This window comes from Zootoca vivipara, chromosome Z1 (assembly GCF_965207765.1).
Source record: "Zootoca vivipara chromosome Z1, rZooViv2.hap1.1, whole genome shotgun sequence".
Classification (NCBI taxonomy): domain Eukaryota; kingdom Metazoa; phylum Chordata; class Lepidosauria; order Squamata; family Lacertidae; genus Zootoca; species Zootoca vivipara.
The window spans coordinates 15616197-15638802 of record NC_142583.1 but is presented as its reverse complement, the minus strand read 5'-3'; the positions used below and the strand labels follow the sequence as shown (position 1 = coordinate 15638802).

At 43.4% G+C, this 22606-nt stretch overlaps 1 protein-coding gene across 4 annotated transcripts in view; it reads left to right on the top strand.

Moving 5' to 3' along the window:
- The window catches only part of RBM47 (RNA binding motif protein 47), an 82891-nt gene continuing 60285 nt past the window's right edge, over window positions 1-22606 (top strand). Inside the window, exon 1 of one of the 4 annotated variants that reach the window (XM_088660875.1) lies at window positions 1-423. The gene's annotated coding sequence lies outside the window, so the exon portion shown is untranslated. Of the gene's footprint in view, window positions 424-709; window positions 844-22606 lie in introns of those variants that run through there. The other 3 variants (XM_035111932.3, XM_088660878.1, XM_035111939.3) reach the window with 3 other exon arrangements.

Here is a 22606-nt window from a genome sequence, read left to right as displayed (position 1 = left end):
ACAACCTCACTACTGTTAAGAAAGGGAACTGTCGGGGCGGGGAAGGCCTGAGACCGACATTTCCCACAGCTTCAGCAAAAGAGGCAGAAGACTTAAGTTCTGGAAGCGGAATAGCTTAACTTTAAGGCTTTATGCCCAGTCAGGAATTTGGTCTAACCGATTAGCGCTCCTTTTCGCCTTTCTGGAATGCGTCTTTCAGGCCCCTGAGAAGGGAGGGTATTTTTTCTTTTCTTTTTGGGTTGGCTCATTGCAACTTTTTCGCCTTTCCAGTCTCCAGAAAATTGCCAAAGGAGGAGGCGACCGGTATCTCAACACTTCTCGTCTGAACAGGCCAACACACCAGCAAATGCAAAAAGATGCATTAGCTTGCGGTCCAGATTTTCCAGATTCCTGCAAATGCTACTAAGCTGACATTCCGTCCAGGTAGGCACACTTCTTGATGCTGTTGTGTGCACTTTGGGGCTCCTGTCTGCTCCTCAAACTACGCTTTCCATTCTTTTATTTTTAAGTTTCCACTTTTGCATTCTTTTCCATTCTTCTGCAGCAGTTCTTTGAGACTTCCAGGACAGCCTTCCCTGACAGCTCTTTGGGCATCTTGCTTAGCTACATACAGTATAGTACCGTACCTTAATTCCTTCCCCTTATTTCCCATGTTCCCTTAAGTTTAATATTATCAGCTGCTGGTCACAAGGTATCGCCTACCTGGAATTTGTATCCAAGATCAAATTTCTGCAAGGTATTCCCTCCTCGTCAGCTTGTCAGCTTGATTTCTTATTTTCGATGCCATACTTGCAAGCTCTGCATGTTCCATTAGTATTCCTCTTAAGCTATGTTATTGGGATGGTAAGCTTCTTTTTCTTTTTTCTTTCTTGGTGTGTGTGTGTGTGTGTGTGAGAGAGAGAGAGAGAGAGAGAAGGTGGTGTTCTTTCTTTTGTTTTAAGATCAGAATCGGCTGACCTGCTCAACTCAAGCTTTAAGAATTCCTAAGTGAATAAACCCATCATTGTGCCCTCATCATGAATAAAGGGTTCAAAAGGTAAAAACCAGGACACCCCCAAAATGGTTGAGGTTTTTATTTTTTTGGAAACCACCAAAATTGTCGCGCTTCTGTTAGATAAACACCAAAGTTGCTGAGATTGTTTTAACAAAAACGCCCAAAGTCTGGACGAGTGGCAACCCTAAATTAGAGCTGAATGACAATGTATCTATAGCATTGTATTATAAGAAGAAAAACACACCCACCCCAAACTGTTGAGATTTTTAAATATATTTTTTAGGAAAACTCTGATTGGCTTGCCTGAGATTCAGGACAAAGCGCTGCAAATCCCCCCCCCATCAATTGCACCTTTGAAATCTGTATGGCAGCACAAACAAACAAACAAACAAATAAACAAATCCCTTTAGATCAGTACTAAACCCCGATATTAAATCAACAGTGAAAATAAAGTAATGCTTGGTGTGTTAACAAGATAATGAATATCCTTTCTCAGGGTTAACAAAATACTTAACAGCTTGTTTCATAGAACAAAATAGCCTTGAAGCTTATTATTATCTGAGATCCTAACCCCAGCTTGGCTGCGACTATGCCCCATTGAATTCATCAGGACTGCATGTGAGTAAATGTGGTTATTAGTACTGCACTGTGATTTAAAAGGGGGGGTGGATTTTTAAAATATTTTTTACTACCAGGCTTGCTCTGACCGATCCATTTGGTTAGAAGTGACTTTGGCTGCAATCCTGCACAGCATTAGATTGTACTTATTATGCAAGCTTATTACCAAGTAAATATTTATATGATGGTCCTATAAAATCCCAAGGTCTCCAGTATGACCAGGGTAGGAACTGGGCTATCCTTATATAGATTAATTGTATCGTTTATTTCCAGTTTCCCGAATTAAAATCCTAACAGGAGGAAGGCAAGACAATGATTAAATCTAGATAATGAGCATTATTTCATCTCAAAACATGCCCTTAATTCTACCCCATCTGGTAATTGAGGTCATCTAAGTAGTGTTTCTGTACAGAAATGTTGGCTCTAGGAATGTTTTGGATCTCATAGCAGAGTTCTCGGTGAGCTTTCCTGCCTTCCCCCCTTTCAAGTTATCTTGGACAGTTGCATGGCATGTGCCCTTTTTGTTTTTTCTGTTAAAGAAAAGACATTGAGCTTACTTGATTTCAGGGGGGAAAGAAAACTATTTGGTCTGTTGCAACAAGTATGTAGCAAGTCGTTCTGCTGTTATGAGTCCTGTGATTTCCCGAGTTTTTGCAACCTTCTTTTCCCTCCGTATGCAAGTGTGGGGATACAGGTGCCAGATTTGCAAGGGTGAAAAGATCATGCGCCGTTTAAGCAGAAACTTAAAAACTGAATACTGTGCAGCTTACACTGTGGGAGAGGAAAACAAGATAAGAGCAAAAACATGCTGTTTCTTATACTCCCACCCCCCCTTTTCCTGGGAGAGCTTTGTGGGCAAAATGAAAACGCTGTCTAAATATAAACAGAGAAGGAAATGTTCCTGTGTGTTTGTAATTCCCCCCACATACTTGTATTTTCTATACAAGTTAACACAGAGGTGGTAGCAGCCCAATCTACCATTATTGTGTGATTTCAACCCATTGATTTCAACCCACTGCAGTTTTTACTTGTGACGAAAACATTACAAAAGTAATGCATTCATCTTGATTTTGACAGGGTTGACTAGGGCCGATTGGATTCTGGTTAAGTGTCCGTTTGTGAAAGCTTCTGCGTGCAATTGTTTCACCCTCTCAATATGACTTTGGGACTGTCTGTCTTGTGAATCAAAGAGGCTTCAGATTGAACCCATTTTGTGGAGCATATGTTAGGGCATATGCCTGGTGAACTTCTTTACAAGAAGTTCTGCGGGCGTCTCTGACCTTCTGGTGTGAGGCCAGGTCCTTGGAAAGCAGCCCACTTGCCCCAAAAGCCACGTCATGTGTTTGAAAAATGGCATGCAGAACGAGATGCCTCGATTCCTGTGTCCTGTGCAAAGAGGACAGTGTGTCCTTTAGGGTTTTCTAAATTGTGTTTCACAAAGCGCTGCTGCAAAAAGAGCTACTGCTTCTCCTCTGAAAAATATTCAGGCAATGATTTCAACAGCAGATTCACCTAAGAGTTTGTTCTGCCATGATCTGAGCAATTGTAGGAAGCCACGTTGTCGCTGTTAAGGTATATTCATATGAGATTATTTTATTGGCTTTGGGTATTTTGGGTACTTGGGTATTTTATTGGCTTTGGCGTTTCCGTGCGCTGCTCTGGTTTGCCAGAAGCGGCTTTGTCACGCTGGCCACATGACCTGGAAGCTGTACGCCGGCTCCCTCGGCCAATAATGCGAGGTGAGCGCCGCAACCCCAGAGTCGGTCACCATCATCATCATCATACCATATAATATATAATCATATCACACATCCTTCATAAAAATAAAACTGAGAAGTAATAAAACTATCAGTAAAGTGGAAGCTGTTTAATCTGATAGATTGGGTTGGTCAGGGTTGGTTGAAAGATAAATCATTGGCTGATTCTCAGTCAATGATCAAAGATTGCTGGCACTTTTACTAACAATTTGCTAAGCAAGGCCTTTCTTATTTTCTTCTGTAAGAGGGGAGATCCAGGATCACTTAATACATGTGAATTACGCCTTAAAACAATTTAGAGATCCTGTGGATTTTATTTTGAGTTTTGTTTTGGTAAAATCAAAATACATTGGTGGATCATGGAATACTAGAAAATAACTAGATCCTACAAGACTGAAATCACCCCACCTGTAATGATTAGCTATTATTCTGCAAGCATTTTATCAGTCTCGTTTTGTATTTTAAACAGCTTAATTTGTAAACCTAATTAGTAATGGACTTGCAACGATCTATGGCTGGTCTATTAAACAGAACTCTTGTTCATCCAGACTTCCAAAGAGCCAAATAATCTGTGTGTCTCCTTCTCCTACCCATCACCCCTTACTTCACTCCTGTGGTCAGAAAAGGTTGTACATCTTTCATTTTACCTTTGATCTGGCTGGCTGGGTAGCATGTTCTGCTGGAATTGTCCTGCCTCTGCTGGAGGCAGGAGAAAACCGATAAATTCCTCCCGGCTGCCCTGTTCTCGAGCTACAATACAACCATCAGATAACAAGCCCCTTAAATCTCTCCCCTTTCTGTTGTAATTGCAAGCCGGAGGTAGGCGGGTCTAGATCCTATTTACCAAACCCGGCAGCATTCCAGCAGAAGCTCACCTTGCCAAATCAGCTCCAAGTTCTAAGTTATGATGTAAAGAACTAACATTCCTTTAGAAACCGTAGAGGTGCATGGAGCTAAAATGGAATGTTAGTGCTCTTCAACATGCACAAGCAATGCTGCTTTAAGCTGCTTGTAAAAGGTAAAAGGTAAAGGACTTGGACAATTAAGTCCAGTCAAAGACGACTATGGGATTGCAGCGCTCATCCCGCTTTCAGGCTGAGGGAGCCGGCGTTTGTCTCAGACAGCTTCCTGGGTCATGTGGTCAGCAGGACTTCTGGTGCAACGGAACACCGTGATGGAAGCCAGAGCTCACGGAAGCGCCATTTACCTTCCCACTGCAGCAGTACCTATTTATCTACTTGCACTGGCATGCTTTTGAATTGCTAAGTTGGCAGGAGCTGGGACAAAGCAACGGGAGCTCACCCTATTGCAGGGATTCGAACCACCGACCTTCTGATCAGCAAGCCCAAGAGGCTCAGTGGTTTAGACCACAACGCCACCCATTTGCTTGTATTACTTTGAGCCAATAGAGGATCCTGCAAAGCAGTTGGGGATAGCAGAGTCTGTATAAACCAGGTCTTGTTCCATTTCACCAGGTTTTGTGCAATCTACGTGAGCGAGACACTGGGCACCTTTGTAAAAAGTACGGTAATCTGACACACTGACTGCAAAATACAATTTGCAATCTAATTTAAAACGACGACAACAGCACCATGGAGGAAGTGAAAACTAGGAGGGAAACTTCCATTCCCATCAGAGAAGAAGGATTGTGCAAGCAGGGTGAAAGAACGCACTTGGTTTTCTCTTTCGTGGCCTCTAAATGAACTGCCCAGGGCGCATAATGCAAAGAAGAAACCTGGAGGGTGGGGAAATGCAAAGTGAATCCCAAAGCACATCGAGATGCCATGCCTTCTTTCAGAACAGGGCTTTCTGACTCCTTTACTGCTCCAAGCTGGGTAGGAGCCACTGCCCTCCAAGTTCAGTCAACCCTCCTACTAGCTTGTCTTTTTGTTGTTTAGTTGTTTAGTCGTGTCCGACTCTTCATGATCCCATGGACCAGAGCACGCCAGGCACTCCTGTCTTCCACTGCCTCCCGCAGTTTGGTCAGACTCATGTTGGTAGCTTCGAGAACAATGTCCAACCATCTCCTCCTCTGTCGTCCCCTTCTCCTTGTGCCCTCCATCTTTCCCAACACCAGGGTCTTTTCCAGGGAGTCTTATCTTCTCATGAGGTGGCCAAAGTATTGGAGCCTCAGCTTCAGGATCTGTCCTTCTAGTGAGCACTCAGGGCTCATTTCCTTCAGAATGGATAGGTTTGATCTTCTTGCAGTTCATGGGACTTTTTACTTACAGCCAATTGTCTTTTTACAGCCAATCCAGAACTGGCACAACCTGCTAGCTACTCCCTCCTTAGTGTTGCCCTGTAGACTTCGTCTTTGGTGATCACTCGTAGCTTAGTAAGATTATCTTCCAAGAACACAGTTTTAACAGTGAGTCCGTACGTGACTGTGAAGGCCAATTCTGGATCCACACATCCTTCCACAGTGGGGACATAGGTTTCCAGGCGGGAGTTGATCACGGTGAGGGTTTGCCAAAGGTGCCTTCTTCTTAGCACGTCTCTCCCTTTTGTCCTGAGTTCGAGCATCTTTAAAGTCCACAACACCTTTGATAAAGGCTGTTCTCCAATTGGAGCACTCGCAGGCCGCTGTTTCCCAGTTGTCTGTGTTTATGCTACTTTTTAAAGATTTGCCTTGAGAGAGTCTTTAAACCTCTTTTGTTGACCACCAGCATTACACTTTCCATTTTTAAGTTCGGAATAGAGTAGTTGCTTTGGAAGATGATCATGATGATCTGCACAACATGACCAGTCCAATGAAGTTCATGTTGAGGAATCATTGCTTTGACACTGGATATCTTTGCTTCTTCCGGTACACTGATATTAGTTCACCTGTCTTCCCAAGTGATGTGTAAAAATTTTCAGAGACACCGTTGATTGAAGTAGTACTCATCAGGGAAGAAGATGGGGACAAAACTAGAATTAGCTGGATCCTTCCTATCATCAGCTCTTGGCTCCACATACTGTTGGGCTCCCTGGCTTCTGTCCCACCAGCGCAAATCGGCATCAGCCACCACTGCCACCCCACCCATTTCTTTTCAGATGGACATATCTGAGACTATCCTCCATTGCAAGGGGTTGGACCTTTAAGGTCCTTGTGACCCCTTCTGACTGTATGATTCTATGATTCTGTGATTCCTCCCACTTTCAAACAATCTCCTTCTACCCTCTCACAGGTCACAGGTCTGTTCTCTGGTAGAGTAAGTAAGGTCTGAGTTCAGATTAGGACTCACTTAGAACAGCTTCTAGAGCCTTGCATGGTAGAAACCTTTGCTCCGAGTGAGTATGGAGCATGAAAATAACCCTATCAGCACTTACCTGGAATTAAGACCAATTGGTCCCATAGGGTTTACTTCTTAGCAGACATGTTTGGGATTGTCCCATAAAAGGATGCTTACTGCTGTACAATAAAATATCCCCTTCTCAAAAAACTCTGAACTGGTTGCAAGGCCAATACTTACTTGCTTACTTACTTACTTAATATACTGGCCAATACCCAGGGGTCTCAGGGCAGTTTACAGAATAAAATCAAGGTATAAAACCACAAAATACATAATAAAAACAAAAACAACAACCCAATAGCCCCCCCCCAAAAAAAACATTTTAAAAGGGCATAGGATGTTGATCGGATCAACCAAAGGTCTGGTTAAAACGGAGTGTTTTGTGCCTAAAGGTGTATAATGAAGGTGCCAGGCAAACTTCCCTGGGGAGAAGTTTATTGTGTTGCCACCCTCCAGACCTCTCGTGGAGAGGGTACATGAAGGAGAGCCTCAGAAGATGATCTCAGGGTCCATGTAGGTTCATATGGAAAGAGGCGGTCCTTGAGGTATTGTGGTCTTAAGCCATTTAAGGCTTTATAGGTCAAAAACAGCACTTTGAATTGGGCCAGGAAACTAGTTGGTAGCCCGTGCAGTTGGACCGGGATCGGTGTAATATGCTCAAACCGTCTTGCTCCGGTGAGCAACCTGGACACTGAATTCTGCAGCAGCTGAAGTTTCCGAACTATCTTCAGAGGCAACCATACATATAACGCATTGCAGTAATCTAACCTTGAGGTTATTTTTACATGAGCTGCGGAATATGCATTTAGAACTTAATGGCAGATGCCCATTTCTTGCGGAAGGGGCTTCTTGCCGGGTGGGGGCAGAGCCACTGTTGTGCTAGCTCCCTGGCAAGTAGGTTGGCATAGCTTCCCAGGAGGGGAAGATGGCGGGGAAGTTGGCATGGTGCAAACACACTGCAGAGCCAATCTGGTGCTCCTGCCGGCGCTTTTTCACCATGCCGACCTCCTTGCTCCCAGTCAGCTGCACTGATTCATCTGCAAGCTAGCGGAGCGCCTCCCCCTCATCCATGTAAGAAGCCACTTCTGATTCCTGGGATATATTGAAATATATTGTTGATCCTACTCCTTCTTCTGTAGGTGTTGGTGCTTCTTCTACTTAGCTGCAATATTTTAGTACGTTTGCTATTGTAACTTGGGGGCCACTTGCCACTGTAGCTTCTCACTCACAAAACTTGCAGTTGGTTACCTGGTGACCCATCTACCTTTCTGCCACAAACTGCTTTCATGGTCTACTCTGCTGTGATTGCAAAGGGCTGAGAAATTAAATGGTTCAATACGGGTAACAATATATTTTTAAAAAGCTTTCCCCCCCGAATAATTATGATTGCAATGGTTGGAGTGACAGCTGGTCAGATGTCAAGGCTTGTCTGCTTCCCTGATTTTCAGTCTGCTTTAAAAGACAGCTGAAGCATATTGCATACATTTCTAAGGTATTTTCCCAAGTAAACTCCCACCATTATTCTTTGGCAAATAATTGGAGGTTTAAATGCTTTCAAAATGGAGAATAGGTTCCGTTTTCCTTCTGCTTAGTCAATGCAGCCGATGAGCCATTTGAGTCATGCCTGTACGCATTTGAATAGTCTCTCCACGAAACCACATTTTTATTTTTATTTTAAATTTCCTTTTGCTCTTAACTTATTTCCGACTTTTTACAATGTTATTGTTTGGTTTTATGCGCTTCTGTTGTTGTAAACTGCTATATTTTAATGGTACTGCAGTATGTAAATATTTTTTCTATAAATTAAAAAATGGCTAAAGCTTGGAAGGGCTTTGCTTTCTGCCATTGCAGAGAATCTGAAGTTTTCCTGCACACAGTAAAGTGGTACCTCGGTTTATGAACACAATTGGTTCTGGAAGTCTGTTCATAAACTGAAGCGTTCATAAACTGAAGCGAACTTTCCCATTGAAAGTAATGGAAAGTGGATTAATCTGTTCCAGACGGTCCACAGAGTACTTAAACTGAAGTGTTCATAAACTGAAGCGAACTTTCCCATTGAAAGTAATGGAAAGTGGATTAATCCGTTCCAGATGGGTCCGCGGCGTTCGTAAACCGAAAATTCGTAAAATTCGTAAACCGAGGTGTTCATAAACCGAGGTTCCACTGTATTACTTAATTTGTATCTAGCTCCAACTTCCATAGGAGAGTGGATAATTTGTTTCCAAAAATGTTTTGAAATGCAACCATTTCTGAACTTCTCTCTGAAGGCTGAACAATTTGACGGAAGCAAAGCCAAACCAGTTCAAAGAGCTGAACAGTTAATGCCCATGTCACCACTTTTTGCTTTCAGAAACAGAAGCAAAAATTGTTTGCCACTTATATACTGGTTCCCATCCAAGAGAACCATCAGGTCTGCAGCTGCTGAGCTGTACCAATAATGTACCAATAATGTACCTGGACTGCCCACTGGCCTGAAGATACTCTTTATTGAGCATTCATCTTGATTGACTTTCAAGGAGATGGTTGGCTATTTAGTTCAGATTTAAACAGCGGGTGGCGCTGTGGTCTAAACCACAGAGCCTAGGGCTTGCCAATCAGAAGATTGGCAGTTCGAATCCCTGCGACGGGGTAGGCGCCCTTGCTCGGTCCCAGCTCCTGCCCACCTAGCAGTTCAAAAGCACGTCAAAGTGCAAGTAGATAAATAGGTACTGCTTGCACAAGACTTCCAACCAACTATAACCATGAATTTGTGACTGAACCCCATCCGAAAACTGAGACAGGCCAGAAGTGCCCACTTTGTCCTGCTTTGACCTCACTGCTCCGATGGCAGCATAAGAGAGGAAAAATAAACAGAATCGAATAGAATCGTTGAATTGGAAGGGAGCGCAGGGGTCATCTAGTCCAACCCCCTGCGATGCAGGAAACTTTCCCCGAATGCAGGGATTGAACTCACAACCCTGAGATGAAGAGTCTCATGCTCTACTGACTGAGCTATCCCTGATGGAATGTGGTGGCATAGTTTTGCCTTTGGACTCATTCACAATTTAAGCAACTAAAAATATTCCAACATAATTGCCAACAAACCTAAGGTAAGACCTTATTCTCCATAAGGCTTTTGCAGTACAAAACAGAAACCCCCATAGCTAGTCAAGGACTACTTTGAACTGAAGTATGCTTTTTCCTGAAGGGGACCTCTTGTTTTTGCTATTGCTTGGGGTGCTGGGAACATAGCTGCCAAGTTATCCCTTTTTTAAAGGGATTTTCCCTTATGCTGAATAGGCTTCCTCGCGAGAAAAGGGAAAACTTGGCAGCTATGGCTGGGAACGAGACGGTGGGCCTTTGCTCTGAACAGGAACAGAAGCAATTTTAAAAATAATAAGCCAAGCACTTGATTTAGTGACTGCCTTGGCAGGGGAATGATTGTGTCAGAATAGATAGTACTCAAAGCTGCCCTTAACTCTGTAAGATTTGCATGCTTTCTTGGTACGAATAAGACTAACAAACAGGGAAGGGGGATTGGAATTAAATTCAGCATAACAACCCCCCCACCAGGTTAAAAATAATAATTATCCATATAATAAGAATCTTAAAAAATATTCACCGAACAGGAAGCATATCATATTCTCTGCCTCCTGCAGCAGCAAAATTGCAAGTTTGGACTTTGGAGCCTTAGGAAACTTTGTTTTGCCTCATTAACTGTGTGACTTTGGAGTTTGCTCTTACCCTGCAGAGGAACATATGGGTATTTGTCTGGGTCTTAACAGTGAGTACACTCGCTGCTATTTACACTAGTATTAGAGCTCATGGTGGCTTATGTCAAGGTGCAGAATAATATAGATTTTGAAAGGGCCACGTTGTATTTGGACACGAGAATGGGTGGAGGAAGCAGGCAGGAGAAACCTTCCTGTATACTGAAATTTTTGGTGTTCAAAAAGAAAGAAAGTAAAAGTTTGCCTCCTCCAAAACATGAGTAAAATCCACAACATAACATTGAAAGCCTATTCCGTGTGCATTCCTTCTCCTCAAAGAATCAAGGGAACTGTAGTTTGTGCTGAGCAGGATCCTAGGATTCTTTGGGGTAAACCTTGACTGCAAAAGTGATACAAATGTGTTTTAAAGCAAGCATCTTCAACCTTCTAAGACACAGGACCCACTTTTAACCGAAATATACAATTGAGATCTGTTTCTTAACCTTAAACCCTGCATTTGGCCACCTCATGAGAAGAGAAGACTCCCTGAAAAAGACCCTGATGTTGGGAAAGATTGAGGGCACTAGGAGAAGGGGACGACAGAGGAGGAGATGGTTGGACAGTATTCTCGAAGCTACAAACATGAGTTTGACCAAGCTGCGGGAGGCAGTGGAAGACAGGAGTGCCTGGCGTGCTCTGGTCCATGGGGTCATGAAGAGTCGGACATAACTACACAACTAAACAACAACAACCCTGCATTTGCACAGTGGCAGAGTTCCTGCTGTCACCCAGCTTGGATCAGGCCGCAACCCACTAGTAGCTTCTCCTGACCCACCAGTTTGTTATGAGAGAAACTGCTCCCTTTCCCTTATGGGGTATTCTGGAGCCCGTACAGAGTCCTTAAGTAGGTTCCCTATCAGTAGGAGAAATTAACAGAGGCCAACCAGAGTATATTGAGAAGCAAAGCGACTAGTACGGTAAGCCTGATCTTTATTGAAGGAACTGTTGCATCAGAGTCCCCACTCACCACATGCAGCAGGGAGGAGAGAACCCTGAACAATGGTGTGCAAGCCCTTATATAGACTTTTGAAATTGCCTGCCCTGGAGCCCAAGGCCAACCCCCAAAACATCATACGTACATACATCACAGAAGGAGGTGGCCTATAGCAGAGGAGGCAGTTTACAGCAGAAATCCTGTTTGCCAGCATGTCTGATAATGGTCACTGATTGCTTTACCTGGGCAGCCTGGCCATTCTTTTGTGATGGTTAATAGGTTAGTTCCTGAAACCAGGTCATAGGCTCACCCTATTCATACACAAATACACCCTTAAGACAGGATTTGCAAGCAAAAAGACAATAGGAAGACTTTCCCCATTTGCCTCCCTTACTGCAGAGGAATATCTGTGTATATAGGGGCTTAGAAAAGCAGAATGCTTCGTGCCCATACTCCTGGACATACCGAGAAGGATAAACTGAATTCGAGAGTTACAGGAATGTGGAAGGGAAGGAAAAACACGAGAAACAAAAATGCTGGAAGCAATGTAGGAACTGCAATTTTTAATAAAAATAAAAATATGCAAGTTGTGAAAGCTGGGGGTGCTGATAACTATTGGCCTCAGAGCAGCTGGCATGAAGAGGGGAATTCGCTATTTTCTTCCCTCCTTTGATTGCGAGGAAATCCCTCCCCCCCCAAAAAAAAGCTCGTTTGTGCATTGGGAGGAAATGCTGCCTTGGCACCAAAAGAAGGGCCAAGGCTTAGGGGCAAAACACATCCGGTTCAATACTCTCATCTATATCTCTTTGAAACCCTAATGAGCCGCTGCTAGGGATTGTGGGATATTCACCTAAGTCAGTCAGGGATGTGATTTGGTATAAGGCAGCTTCCTGCACTCCCGAAAGATGGAGGGAAGTATACTAAAAAATTACAGTGGGAATTCGAGGAGATGGAAAATGGCAACAACGTGTTCTCCACCAAGGAACAGTCCAACTTGAGAAAAATAAACACAGTAAGAATGAGTGCTGAAATACAACAGCAGTGCAACTTGCTTATTTTGAAGCAAGCTCCATGGATAATAAACAAGCAGACTTCAGCATCATTAAAATTGCAACCTGACTGTCCAAAGTTTCCATGCCATGCTGAACTGGGTGTGAGAAGATTGTTAATGACCATTTCTTTTTCTTTTTTGGTAAAGGCTTTTTATTGACTCATTATTACAGCACATACACGCATGACACTTAGAAAACAAACTACAAAAGAAAACACGAAATAAATGATAAACATATATCCATAAATCTGCAAGTATCTGCACATGGACTTATGTTAATGGCAATTTCTATGCTGCAAACTCGGTCAAAATATATATCGTTGATGCACAGAATCTCAAAAATAACCAGGCAGAATAAATCAAAGAAAGAGAAATGCAAGGAAAAAAGGCTCATCTAATGAGGTTATAAAGCAATAACTTATTTCCATAAGAATGCTTGCTGAAATAACCAATTCTTAAGTTGGTGCCTGACACTCATTGCAGATAATGCCAATTTGGTTTCACTAGAATCAAGAGATTCGGGGCCACCACACTAAATGCACAATTTCTTGTTGAAGATAGTCTTAACAGTGCCAGGCTCCATCAGACATGCCACAGTGGTGGATCACAAAGACTGGGCAGGGGTGTAAGGAATAAGGTGATATTTCAAGTAAATGTTAACTCTCTATGTTAACAATAAGACTATGAAGACAGACCAGTAGCATACAAAGGTGCTTTGTGTTGTCAGTGGCTAATGTCTGACAACACCCGTTCTGCAGAATTCTGTTCAAGGGCAGTCCCACATGGAGTCCATTGCAGCCATCTATTCTCAATGATAGATGGAACCACCCTAGCCGAACTATCATGATCCAAGAACCGTGCAGCTGGCAAACGAGCTGCAACCATGTTTAGAAAGAAGTGTCCGCATTATTCCGAGCATCGTCAGTGATGTTAGCAATTTTTGTGAACGTCTTTAGCCACAGCAGATAATGTAGAATTTATGCTCTGCATCTTATATGCCAGACTCTGCTCATGTATGACTGCTTCTGTCTGTGCTTACAAACGAAAAATTCAGCAGACCCATTTTATGGCTGTGCTTCCTTTCTTGTCTGAACTGGACTTTTAATGAAGGCTTTCTTATAACCGTAAGCAAACCGATTGTTCTTTGCCAATTCTGAGTTGAAGGAGTTAAATGAAAACATGTCTAATCTCTTTATCCTTGTCACACCACTCTGCTATGCAGTAATACACCAAAGAATTTTTCAGAAAGCAAAGGTTGGGGACATGGAATTGCTCTCTCTGTGGCTAAGGGGAGAAAGAAAATATGGAGCAAACTCCTGTCTGATTTCAGTGTTACCCGGTGAAGTATTTTAGGCTTACAGGGTTAGGCAGGGAGGGAGGTCAGTGTCTCAAAAACATCAGCAACTGATGGCTGATTCTGCATTGTCCGTTTTTAAAAGATAAAACTGCAAGACAATTTAGGGGAACTAGTAACAGCTTCTGGCTAATCCTTGGCATGGTAGTAAACCTGTGCAAACAACAGCTGAACCACTGCAAACTTGCAGAAGGAGTTAATTGAGCAGGGCGTTTCAATTTCCTTATGCAATACCTGCAGAGACACAGTGACACGTAGCACAGAGATTTTGCTTTCAATATAGGTTTTTCCTGCTCTCCACAAATAAATTTTCAGGTGTGTCAATGGCACTTTGCGACTGGATGGCACTCAAATCCAGCCCTTGTTTTATTTTTGTTCTGGAGCATGATCCCTCTGGAGCATGATGGGGTGGTGCTGTGGTCTAAACCACTGAGCCTCTTGGGCTTGCCAATCAGAAGGTTGGCAGTTTTAATCCCCGCTACGGGGTGAGCTCCCATTGCTCTGCCCCAGCTTCTGCCAACCAAGCAGTTCGAAAGCATACCAGTGTGAGTAGATAAATAGGTACTGCTGTGGCAGGAAGGTAAACAGCGTTTCTGTGTACTCTGGTTTCCGTCATGGTGTCCCGTTGCGCCAGAAGCCGTTTAGTCATAAGCTGGTCTCATGACCCGGAAAGCTGTCTGCGGACAAACGGCAGCTCCCTTGACCTGAAAAGTGAGGTGAGCACCACACCCCATAGTTATCTTTGACTGGACTTAACCATCCAGGGGTCCTTTTTTACCTGCTCCAAACCTGTGAAGCTCTTACTGCAAGGTGGCATCTGTTTGTTCTGCAGCATGAGTCTGAGTAAAATGTGCTCTGAGTAAAATGTGGTTTTACTCCCTGGAGAATAGTGGCCACAGAAATTGATCACCCCCTGTACTATAATTCAGTCCACTCTACAGCACCAATAATAGTGAATGCAGGTAGTGAGTGTTGGCAGAATTGCAGCCAGAATGAGGCAAAGAGCATGCTCAAGACTTACCAAAGTGCAACATGTGGGGCTGCCTCCACCCCAAAACCAGTCCACGCACAGTAGCCACAGAATATTGAGTACCAGTTACAGGGGAAATAGGGGAAGGTGTGGAAGGGTGGGTGGAAAACAGAATCTCAGAGGATGGAATGGATGGCAGGAAGCCTGGACAGGACAGGATAGGATACACAGATGCATTTTGTTGCCAGCTCCATTTCCCCACTCTTAATTCAGAGTTCTATGCTTTAGAAAACTGCTTTTCTTCAAATTGCACACATAGATGTTGAGTTTTTTGAAGATCTGAGAACTTTTAGCCATCAGTGCAAGAGGGCATGGGTGGGTCAGGGAAAAGGAACTAAAGCTGGACAATGTTTTGACACACTATGGGTTGGTTTTCTTTTGTTTTGGAACCTTTTAGAACCCCGATACAGTACTGGCTTCTAAAACTTTGCAGGTGCTAGAATCTACAATTGAGTAGAGTCCTTGGGCACAGAGAAGGTTGTATCCCTTAAGCAGCTTGGCTGAAATTGCAAGAACCCTTTATCCACCATGTGTGAATTCAAAGACAAGCAGGCTTCTCAGTTCTTTGATTTTTCAGGCCCAGTTGTGCATGCTTTGGCTTGGCGGCTGAAAGCCATGCATTTGACTTACGTGGGTTCCTTGGAGGCAGGTACCATACCTGGGATGAGTGTTGAAATTGTTTGCAGTTTATGCTGTACAGTGGAAGCACAATGAACATTTAACTTGTGCGCTTTCAGCTTTACACACTTAGCAATTTTTTAAGACAATAAATAAAAAGAGAACAGAAAGGGGGCGGGGGGGGGGGAAGACTTCGGCAATTCCACCTGCTATTGCACCCAATGCGTTTTCACAATACACGATTTTGACATGCGCTATTTCCAGAACATAAATTGAGAGTCGCTTGTATAACGAAATGGATTGCAGATCTAGATCTGCAGAGAAGTCTTGATTCTAGAATTGTTGCATGCACTTCTGATGCATTACAAACTTCTGTGGCTAAATGGCAAATCAAATCTATTACAATTGAAAGCTTAAAAACTACACAATTACCGGTAGTTAACTGGAAACACTGTCCCTGTAAGATAAGTTTTTTTCATTAAAGTGTGAAACAAGAGGGTGTGATGACTTATTTCCACATCTCTAGAGAGAGCTTCTATTTAAAGTTCCAGTTGTGGCGGATGACTAAGATTTCTCAATCTTTTCAACTATAGCATTATTTTGCTCAAAAAGGAAACAGTTTGATTTTTCTGTGCGTTTGGTGTCTGCCTTTGCAAGACTGCTAAAAGGCAATTGTGGTGAGCTTTCCTCTTCCCTCCTTTAGCTTAAGGAGGTATCTTCCAAATTTCTGGTTGCTGTATAATACTTTTCTTTTGGATTTAATGGGAGGCAGACTTCACTCTGAACAAAGCCCCTACCCCTGAGTCAAATCGCTGGGCCCACATCTTTTGAGCGCAGGTCATCAAAGTGCATCTCTCTTTTGCGGAGTGGCCGATCCAATTGCACTTTCTGCAGACAAGGCAGAACTATCCATTCCAGCAGATGCAGACTGGAAGGAGGAAAGATCAGAACAGTAAATCCCAGAGAGATACAGCAGGCGGCCTCCACTGTGTGTGTGTGTGTGCTGTGGGCACACAGAAAACAGACTTGTTAAAATCAATATATTTTGCATGGAACATTATCCATTCTCTCATTGTGCACTATAGTGCCCAGAACCAAACTCCGAGAATGACTAGTCTAAGGTTTGATTATGATGATGTTGATGTTGATGTTGATGACGACAACAACAACAACAACAACAACTTATTTATTTATACCCCACCCACCTGGCTGGGTTTCCCCAGCCACTCTAGGCGGCTCCCAACAGAATATTAAAAACACAATAAAACATCAAACGTTTAAAACTTCCCTAAACAGGGCTGCCTTCAGGTGTCTTCTAAAAGTCAGATAGTTGCTTATTTTCTTGACATCTGATGGGAGGGTGTTCCACAGGGTGGGCGCCACTACCGAGAAGGCCCTCTGCCTGGTTCCCTGTAACCTCACTTCTTGCAGTGAGGGAACTGCCAGAGGGCCCTCGGAGCTAGACCTCAGTGTCCGGGCTGAATGATTGGGATGGAGACGCTCCTTCAGGTATACTGGGCCAAGGCCATTTGGGGCGTGAAAGGTCAGCACCACCAACACTTTGAATTGTGCTCGGAAACATACTGGGAGCCAATGAAGGTCTTTCAGGACCGGTGTTATATGGTCTCCCAGTTCCAAGTATAGCTGCTGCGTTCTGGATTAATTGTAGTTTCCAGGTCACCTTCAAAGGTAGCCCCATGTAGAGTGCATTGCAGTAGTCCAAGTGGGAGATAACTGGAGCATGCACCACTCTGGCGAGACAGTCCGCGGGCAGGTAGGGTCTCGGCCTGCATCCCAGATGGAGTTGGTAGATAGCTGCCCTGGTTGCAGAATTGACCTGTGCCTCCATGGACAGCAGTGGGTCCAAAATGACTGCAAGGCTGCTCACCTGGTCCTTCAGGGGCACAGTTACCCCATCCAGGACCAGGGAGTCCCCCACACCAGCCTTCAAAAACCTTGATTGTTTCATGCTATTTTATTCAACGTGGGTGTGATTCTTATTGCAAAGGCTCATGTAAACCTCGCTAAATACTGGTAATTTGCCTCCAGAGTGAGACACAATCTTTTCTCCTACCTTGTACTTCTTCTGCTGTGCCACACACAAGTCCAAATTGCCAACTGGGCAATGAATGCTACCCATAGAGGTTCTCCAAGGATGCATTTCTCAAATCTGCAAACGCATGCCACATATCAAGACAATGACGTTCAGCAAAGTCATAATGAGATATCTGACAATTCCCTTGCATGAGATATAAGGTAGCACACTTTTGGTTTTATGCATTACTCCAGTGAGATTGCATGAGGAGAAACAGGATAGTTGGCAGGCCTCCATGTTTCTTGCCTAAAATCTTATCGAAACCCGAGTCAGTCCTGAATAAGTCTTTGGGAAGTGTGTTCTACTATTTTGCCATGCTTCAGAAGTCCCAGAACATAGCAGTGTGAACATATAATGCAGCTGATCTGCCTGGTCAAGTTGAGGAAGCTTAATTCGGTAAAAAAAAAAGGCACAATTTCCCAGGAACTATAGAATTCCCAGAAACAATTAGAAGAGGTCTGCCATCATCCATGCCAGGCATGTCCAAAGTCCATTTTGGGGGCCTATCCAGCCCACAGGTCAGTTTAATCTGGCCCCTGTGGCAGTTTATTTCCTGGGGTAAAATCCTAAAAGAAACTCAACAACTCCAACCCTAAAAGAAGCTCAAGAACTTCAATCCTAAAAGAAAGCTCAACAACTTTGGTTGGCCCTTTGGTCGACCCCCACGGCCCTTCACTTCATCATATCTGGCCCTCTTTGAAGAAAGTTTGGACACCACTGATCCATGTGGTTCATTCAGAAAAGGATTAGTTCAGTTAAGAGAAGGAATGATGGGGGACATAATCCCATTTAGGTAGCAGCCACACTCCTGTGGATTCCCTGAGGTCTCTCCCCCCCCCCCCCCATCCTTTATCTTGCAAGGAAACAATAGGAAGTGGAAATAACTCTGAGCAGAAAGTAATGCTGGAATAAAACATGTGGGGCATTGTGGTTCTGTTAGTCATTGCTTGTAATTAATCACCACTTCAGGTTTTATAACTGCAGAGATACTTTTAAAATTGTCTGCTCAGTTCTTGCTTTTTGTTTGGAAGTGGGAAGGCAATCTTGTTTAGGGAAGTTTTAAATGTTTGATGTTTTATCATGTTTTTAATATTCTGTTGCGAGCCGCCCAGAGTGGCTGGGGAAACCCAGCCAGGTGGGCGGGGTATAAATCATAATCATAATAATTATTAGATAAATTAGAAGATGATATGCCAGTTGCGGAGATGTTCATTTGCAGCACAGTCCTGTGTATCTTTACTCGGCAGCAAGCCCGGCAACATTCAATGGGACCAATTATTACCAGGTAAATATGCATAGTATCACAGCTTTCTTAGTATCTCCCAAGCTGCGGTTCTTTTAAAGCACTTATTAAAAATCATCCCTCCGTGTGCACAATAGTTCCTCATGCTTTAGTGTGATCAAATAACAGAACGCAGGGCAAGGCTATGCAGATAGAAGCATCCTTGACTTTTAGGGACACCAAGGGCAGGGAGCACATTGAATTCTTAGAAAAATAAAACACTGTACTTGGGGAATGATGTTGCATTGAGAACAAACTCTCCCGGATAGTCAGTGACCCAGTAGGGAATGCAGGCCATTCCTTTCAGGGTTCCTTGCCATATACCTTCTGTAAATATATACATTTTAGGGCCTGTATGCCCACAGTTGGAGAACAGCCTTTACCAAAGGTGCCATGGGCTTTGAAGATGCTCAAACTCAGGATGAAAGGGAGAAACAAGCTAAGAGGAAGGCACGCTTGGCAAACCATCACTGTGATCAACTCCCACCTGGAAACCTATGTCCCCACATGTGGATCCAGAATTGGCCTCCGCAGTCACTTACGGCCTCACTGTTAAGACCGTGTTCACAGAAGACAATCTTACTCGGCTATAAGGGATTGCCAAAGAAGAAGAAGACTTCTCCCATTATCCCCCTATTAATTTCCAATATGTCCCTTTCTTCCCCATGCAACTACTAAACTCAATTTTCACCTTCCCAATCTCATTTTTTAAGCTACCCCCTCTTCTGTTTTCTCCTTCACTCCCATGTCCATCACTCTTTATCCCCCTCCTGTTGTGCAACCCCACCCTTGCACACAAACCCTCTCCATGGATACTGCATCTTCTTCCTCCTGTACCTTGCAAATAGTAGGCATCCTTTTCACCTTTTGCCCAATGATGCCCTGCTTTTCTGAAAAACCCTTTGCACCCCCATTTTCAGCTTCACTCTGTTTTCCCCTCCCCTCACAAGCAGATCAGCCCTGTTTTCACCCCTGTCCCGTTCTGTGAAGACGAAGGATGTGGACCCTTCAAATATTCCATCGTACTTTACCCCAACCTCTGCCATCGTTCAAAGCCACTGTTTTCCCGCTTCACTGAAACTTCTGCCATTGTTTTAACACACCCCCAATTTTCCCCTCTCAGTGTTTCTTTTTCCTCACTCCTACTCCTCTGGTCCTTGCTATTGTGTAACCCGCTGTCGCTTTTGCTTCCCTACCTTGCTCAGATTTCATGCAAATTCAGGTTTGTTGATAAGGCACTACAGATCTTCCAATGCTGCATGGTGATGTTCTTACTTTGTTATTATATAGACAGACAGGCACCTCCCATCATCGTAACAGGAGTGCTTGTGAATTTTCAGATATTTTAGCATGTTCACAACATTCCCACCAGAGAAATTCCTGTTTTTGGTTTGCAGATGGGGGTGGGGAAATAAATTGGCAAGCAGCCTGCAGTCCTCTCAAACTTAAATTGCCAGTAGAGTAAGTGACTAATCCAAAGTTGTTTGGACAACTCTGGAATGCTTCCCAAAGTGAACATTTTAGGTTCTGCATGTAAGTGTGTGATACCAGCAGTATTAACTTTTAAGTAAAGAGCTTTGTTTTGAAAAATATACTACTTGATTTAGATGTTAGCTGTGAAACAAGGGTGGCCTAGGAAGGATTCCAGTGTGGGAATTCTTGCTTTGACAACTTAATTAATTTCCAGCAAAAGTATTTTCTTACCTTTCTGTTCTGGAATTGAAAAGTTCCAATGCCAGCTATAACTGGTTTAATTAAACATAGAAATCTATAATCCTGGCTACAGTTTCCCAAAGCAAGCAAGGTCCGTGTGTGTGTGTGTGTGTGTGTGTGTGTGTGTGTGTGTGAATTTAAAGAAACTGCAAGCTTAGTAGCCATGCATGTAAAATATTTGCTTTAAAAACCTACAGAAAAAGCTGTAAGACATATTCCACACTCAGATCCATTTTATGGCACTTTCTCTTAGGATCCTGACATCAAAGGCTGTAGAACTGGAATCATGGAGAGCTGTAAACGGCTAACCCAGTTTTTCCTGAAAAGTGGGCAACAATTTGTTGCAGTGGGAGGGGGGTATTCAATGTGAACAAACCTTTAGGCATTTCTTTTTAAATTCCATTCCCCTCAGGCACCTGTCAGTAAGCAGGAATAGAGACAACTGCAGGCTAGGTTGAATCCTATTTGCTAGTATTGGAGAAATGTGCATGCATAAATTGGCGACTTTGTGCCGGCTGCCTGTAAACATCAGTTATGGGTGTTTTGTCACAGTAAAAAAAAATACTAAAAATACTTTTAGACAACTTTGGAGTTTGTCTTCAAAAAAAAAAGCTCCACAATTTCAGTGGTTTCCTTTTCGAAATATGGCAACCCTAATAGCAGCTAATTTAAGATGTGTTGACCCATAAGAAAAGTGTCAGAATCTATACATATATAAGCCCAAATCACAAAATAATGCGCAAGGTTTAATGTTCCCCAGAAATATGCATAAAGCTAAAGGGTAAACAGAGTGGAGTGGAGTGGAGTGGAGTGGAGACCGGGGAGAGCTAGTTTGTGGTAAAGATACATGTCTGCATCTTACAAGAGTCTTAAGATGGAATGTGGGCAGAAGCTGCAGACATTCAAATGAGGTTTTCCCTGGTTTTTCATCTTCCAAGGAATCTGCCTGTTTTGCCTGAGGGTGGAAGCAAACTAGTCTGCCTGTATACAGTGGTACCTCGACTTACGAACGACTCGACAACCGAATTTTTCGACTTATGAATGGGGGTAATGGCTGCGTGCTTATGAATGGCTCGACATCCAAAAGAAAACCGCGGCGGTTTTAGATAGGGATTTTTCGACTTACAAATTTTTAGATAGGGTTCGACTTACGAATTTTTCTGTTTCCAATGCATTCCTATGGGGAAGTCACATTTCCAATGGCGTTTTTCAACTTACGAATTCTTCGACCTACGAAGGTGCCTTCGGAACAGATTAAATTAGTAAGTTGCGGCACCACTGTATTTCCAAGGATGAGCAATTTTCTTCCCCAAAGTGTAACTCAAAACCTCAAAAGCATCTGCAGAGTTTCATTTTAATGACTGCTACCTACTCCAACGTTACATCTTAAACAACCAATAGTTTTGTGACATCTCAGCAGCTATGGGTTGCATCCAATGACTGTCCTCAAAGCAGATCTGTTGAAATTCATGTTAATGCCTAAAAAGGTAAAGGTAAAGGACCCCTGACAGTTAAGTCCAATAGCAGACGACTCTGGGGTTGGGGTGCTCATCTCGCTTTACAGGCCGAGGGAGCTGGCGTTTGCCCACAGACAGTTTTTCCAGGTCATGTGGCCAGCATGACTAAGCCGCTTCTGGCACAACAGAACACCAAAACCTGAGCAGCGCACGGAAACACCATTTACCTTCACACCGGAGTGGTACCTATTTGTCTACTTGCACTTTTTGGTGTGCTTTCGAACTGCTAGGTTGGCAGGAGTTGGGACCGAGCAACGGGAGCTCACCCTGTCGTGGGGATTCGAACCGCCGACCTACTGATCAGTGGTTTAGAACACGGCCTGAAAGTGAGATTAGCGCCGCACCCCATAGTTGCCTTTGACTGGACTTAACCATCCAGGGGTCCTTCACCTTTTTTTTTTTTACATCTATCTGTCTATCTATCTATCATCTATCTATCATCTATGCCACTCAGAATAACACTTCATGCATCTGATGAAGCCAGACTGTAGCTCATTATTTATACCATAATGGGTTTTCTAGCCTTGAAGGTACCACAAGACTATTTTGTTAGTCTCCACCAGGAACAAACAAACCTGACTACCTCTCTCAAAATCCCATCTTCAGACCCTTACAAGAT